This window comes from Alligator sinensis, unplaced genomic scaffold, assembly GCF_000455745.1.
Source record: "Alligator sinensis unplaced genomic scaffold, ASM45574v1 scaffold1892_1, whole genome shotgun sequence".
NCBI lineage: Eukaryota > Metazoa > Chordata > Crocodylia > Alligatoridae > Alligator > Alligator sinensis.
The window spans coordinates 133,568-138,838 of NW_005842966.1; the positions used below are offsets into that span (position 1 = coordinate 133,568).

At 44.7% G+C, this 5,271-nt stretch overlaps 1 protein-coding gene across 5 annotated transcripts in view; it reads left to right on the forward strand.

Moving 5' to 3' along the window:
• Window positions 1-5,271, forward strand: part of EVI5L (ecotropic viral integration site 5 like) — a 58,281-nt gene that overhangs the window by 5,934 nt on the left and 47,076 nt on the right. For 4 of the 5 annotated variants that reach the window (XM_025192763.1, XM_025192764.1, XM_025192760.1 and 1 more), the window contains exon 1: window positions 4,705-4,943. The exons of the other annotated variant lie outside the window; for it this stretch is intronic. The gene's annotated coding sequence lies outside the window, so the exon portion shown is untranslated. Of the gene's footprint in view, window positions 1-4,704; window positions 4,944-5,271 lie in introns of those variants that run through there. 5 annotated transcript variants of the gene reach the window in all.

Genomic DNA, 5,271 nt, shown 5'->3' on the forward strand with positions numbered 1-5,271 from the left:
CTTTCAATGGGCCAGAAAACCTATTCTTTAGCCGCCACGCGTGAATAATTTAATGCAAGCCAATAATGGGTCTCGAATTAGAATACAAATGGCGGGAACTCCTTGCAACGTGCATTTCTTAGCTGCAAAGAAGAAATGCACACTGCAAAGAAAGCTACAAATTGGTGGGAAAATAATTCAGTGGTGCCTAAGCGCGCACACAACAAAAATTACACCCTTGAGTTGTGACAAAGACAATAGGAAATCTTGGAGTGCTTCAAAAGTCGGGCTCTGTGTGTGTGCATCAGTACGAAGAGGGCAGAAATGAATACTGTTTGGGCTGTGGATTGGCCTCTGGCAGCTGAGAAGGTGCCTGGAAATCTGACCATTAGGCAATCAAATAGCAGTAATAGTGTGTGTGTGTGTGTGTGTGTGTGTGTGTGTGTGTGTCTGAAAAGCTGTTCTAGCTGTGAGCTTCTTACTCTACCTAATCTCTGGCCTCTACCCACACTCATCTTGCTATGCATGAGGGCTGAAGTGATATGTACAGCAAGCCTAACCCTCCTGGTAAAGCCCCTGCCTTGGTTTCTTGTACCTGTTGGCTGATTACTGCTCACAGCTCTCATTGAAGCAGAGGGCTCTTAATGTTCCCCGGTTCGCTGGATTCAGTCTACCCAAATCTCAGAGTTAGCATTTATTTATGTCACTGTGGCCGTATCTTTGACAACAGCACTGTTTGAGCAGGCCATCACTGCATCTGGCCTGAGACAAGCTAAAAGGCAGCAAAACCTAGCTTGAGAACTGCTTGCCTACATGCAGATTTAATAAAGCAATTAAGATTGTCTGCCTGGTGTAGTGACTTACAAAGTGGGGTTATTTAATGAGTGACAGCTGTGAGTTCCCTCCCCAGCCCCAGTCAGAAACCAGTTCGGTCCCCAGCTGAAAGTGCATGTATGTGTGTGTCTTTATGAGACTCCCATCTTTTGTGGGGGGGGCCACACTGTAATGTCCAGCTTAGTTAGTGTGCATCTTCCTCTTCAAATCACCCAACTAATGAACATTTAATTCTGTCTGGTCTGGTTTTGCAAACCTATGCTGCTAGGACAGCACACACCTCCAGCCTGATTTACCATATTGTCTCTCTTATATACCTTATGCTGCCCCTCCCCCCCCCCCCCCCAAAAAAAAAAAAGACGATACACACTTTGTTTTTGAAAGACAGAAAGAAGTGGGGGGGAAAGTCTCTCCTTGCTTGTGCAGCAGACACCCCTGTGGATGGAGGAAGGGGAATGGGAAGAAAGTGCCTACAGCCCCACTTGCAGCACTGTTGCTTTGCTGTCACTTTCCCAGGCAGAAGCTGCTATTACTGTATTTCCTCTGCTAAAATGCACACCCTAATTTCCAGCAGCTGAATTTTTCAGGGGAAAGGTGTGTGCTGTAAAGGACACACACACAGTAACTTACCAGTTAGGGAGCAGACTAATGGTGGCCCCTCCACAGTGCTTTGGCTTCCCCTTGTCATGTTGTGCTCAAAGAGAACCGAATGCTCGATCAGCTTCTGGCTCTCCCTAGTTGGTCTTGCCTCAAAATGGTGACAGGGCAGATCTCCCACGTGCTTTCCTATAATACTGTGATTCACCCCTGAGAATTCAGTTGTATTAGCCTGTCCAGCCCCTCACCTCTCTGAGTCTCCCTATAAGCCAGGCAGACAGACTCAAGCATGTCATATCATGTTACCATCACTGGTCTGCTGAGAACTGGATATGTCCTTCCCAGCTCATCCCTTATGATCCCTTCAAGCAGCCTTGAGGTAGCACTGACTTTCAGCTACTACCAGTCAGGGGTGGATTTGAACCAGCAACCTAAAGGATACCACTGCAATGTGGTCCTGGGTGATGGGGAGGGGGAATAATTAAGAGAAAAGTAAACTTCAGAGTGAGGGGAAAGAAATGAATTCTCAACCTTCCCCCCCCCCAAATATGCACACATGCCAACTTCTGGAAATGTCAGCTGTTTTGGGTTGTGAAACAAAGAGCATGTATACTCTTCTCGTTCTTCTCTTTGCCAAAGGTATTTCATGCATAGGATTCCTCTGGCAGGTACTGAGGGAACTCCTGGAGTCATGGGTAGTGAGTGGTCTTTGATGGTTTATTGCTCTGGTATAGAGAAACCCGCAGTCATTCATCTCCAGTTGTGTCCAAATCTGAGTGCCCGGGGGGGGGGGGGGAATGTGTGTATTTAAATGCTGTGTCTTGGAAACCCTGCATTAATTCATTGGACCAATGTTTTTGACAGATGTCATTGCTGTATTACAGAACTCTAGGCATCACTGAATTTTAAATGTATTATAAGACAACTATAATGTGTGTGTAGGACAAAGCTGCTGTTCCTTTTATACAACTATTTTAAGGAAAGCAACTCAAATATTTCTCCTCTTGACAGATGTTAGTTTTTTCAATATCAAACCTTGGTTGCTTCTCTATGAAGCCTAAGTTTGTGACCTTTCTGCCAGCTTCAGTGAAGTTTTATGCTGGCAACATTCACCCTAACAGTAAGGAGGATATGTGTATCAAGATAAGGTGGCATTAGCTCAGGAAGCTGCCAGTTTAAAGTAACAGAACAACCCACGTTTATAGTTCTTCAAAACGTGGTGTTTTCCCCCAGGCAGATAAAACACAAGATCTGTTTTAAAGCAGATTCAGGGCTGTGCCAGTAAAATAATAGCCTTTGCACTCTCACAAGTGTTAAAGAGTAAGCCAGAGATTATGGTGAGCTTTCTCGCTGTGTAATGATCTTGAAAGGCGTTTCATAGAAAGGTTTGACATTTCTGATTAAACTAAGGGTGGAAGAAAAAGCACTGATTAGCAGCCTTTCAGCTCTGCAATGGGACAAGCATGGTGTCAGCTGTCCCAGTCTGAAGCCAATATCATGTAGGAGAAGTAAAATGTCTAAGTATCAGGGTGGCTTTTGTGGACTTTACTACTTCAATACCTCTTGTTCTCTACTATACCAACCAATTCTTTAAAATGCAGCCAGGCCTGTTAACAATTTAACTCCAGTTTTTCCCTAGGACCAAGCAGTTGTGCTCTTTAGACCCACTTTGAAATGTTCTGGTTAAATTGTGTTATATTTGAAAACTCTTTAACCTAAGGAGAACATAACATGACTTTCCAAACTGAAATATAGCTGTTGGCTTATTTTGCCCTTTCTGTGGAGCTGTCTGAAAGCTGGAAGTTGGTCTGAGTCTCCACTTCCCCCTAACAAAGGGTGGGAACCTGGATGAAATATTACTCCTGCCTGCAGCAGTTTCCTAACAAATCTGCAGCACAACTATCTTGAGGGTCAGACTGGCCTGTGGAGGTTCCTTCAAGCCAGACTTTTCTTTTATTCTATAAGGTGGACTTAAGCAAGCATCCATCAGCAATAGCAGATGCACAGAAACTGAACTGAGCCCAATTCAACTATATTAATTATTTAAGCATATCTTGTCCTCCCCAAATGCCTGTTTTCCAGCACATGGCTTTTTTTGTTCTCTCCCTTCTGTCATTGCTGGTCCTACTGGTAGTTAGGAAAGATTGTATTTGCTGGCCCTAAGTGTCCTTTTGTGCCAGGAATCAAATCTCAGGGTCTTTGCAGGTGCCAGTGACAATCTAGCGCTGTAGATCTTGAGTTGTCATGGCTGATTTTTAGTTTTCAGGCTGCCAGTTGTGTGTTCTTGCTCACTATTCGCCTCACAGCCTCCTGGGCAGCCGGAAGCTAGGCCCCTTCAAAGGCAACCTTTGAATAGTGTAAGTACCTGCTTGCACCTGTCCTCCTTGGTGTTATTCCTTGTAATAAAATAGGCTTAATTCTGTAATGGGTAACTAACAAGTCCTGATCTCTGATGTCTAACCAGCTACCCGCTGCACTGAATTCTGTTGGGTAATCATGGTCCTTTCATAATGCCCCACTTCAGTTGCCAGGAACTGTATTTTAGGAGCATGATTATTCAGACCATGCATGATGTTTGTATGTGTGGAAACATGAAGTGTTTATATTGAGCTAGTTGCAAATATGAGTGGGCACAGTTAGGAAGGCTTTTGATCTTGTATATAATTTCCCATTAGGAACTTATAGTAGACCTGCTTCTGTAGAACAGCAGCTGAGGTGTGTTTCTTTGCATATTGAAAGGGAGGGGGGGAAGTTCCAAGCACCTTGTACTCAGGAAGAATATTGGTGGGGAGAAAGCTTTGTATGTCTAAGAATGAGAAACAGGACCGTGACACTGATTGCTACAGAACTCCTAGTGCTCTTTTTTTTTTCTAGCCTCCAAGCTTGCACATAGCAGCCAATTTTGCATTGGTGCTGGGGTGAGTTTGTAGGCTGATGCTCAGTAGAGCTGGGAGTGAAACAGTGTTAAGTGAATCCTAGAAGCATAAGAGATCCTTTATTAATAGGCAGTAGGAAATCTTCCCCTTTAGAAGCCTGTTCAAAACGGGCAGAGCTCTTGATGTTGCCTCTGAACAATGCACTGTAGCTGTGTGTTTCAAACCAGGTGCTGTCAGCTTGTGGGTAATATCTGTGATTTTATTGCAATGCCTTATTGGCATCTGCAGGCAAACAAGACTGAGGTTTGTAAGTTCATCTCTCTCACCCCTTCCCAGGTTGAAGGAAGAGGGAACAAGCTGCAGCAGTGTTATATACCTGTACCTGACAAATTGCCATGAGACTGATCGGAGCCAACCTAACCAGTACTCGGATGGGTTAATCGAGTCTTGTTGCCGTAACCAGGATTTGGTTGTGACTTGCCAGAGAACTAAAACTCCCAAGTGAAGGTTGTTGGGGAAAGTGGGACCAGGGAAGGATATGCAGATTGGCCATGCCTTGCAGAGAAGTCCACACACTACCAGCTGCCAGGATGGGAGAGGGAATTCCTTCCATGGTACTATATCTGGACCCTCCTTTCTTATCTCAGCCTCTGACAAGTAGGTGTCACATCTAAGATCTCTCTTTTTTCCTTGGTTCCTAACAGCTCAGGTAGCAGAAGTGCTTTTCCCACTTTCACTTCTCCAGAGCTTCCTGAAAATCCAAGTTTCCTGGTCTCTTGTCCCCTAGCCTCTGCAGGGCTGTCCCTCACAAAAGTGGTACTTTTGCTTGCTTTTAAAGCTCCTGCTGCTGGAACTAGACCAGAGTCTCCACAGTTTTTTCTGATTGCCTGGAACAACAGTAGTGAAACCAACACAAACATTGTTAATCTTCACTTTTCTGCAGCTTTACAAAACCCCTGGGCAGCCACAGAGGTACCAGAACACA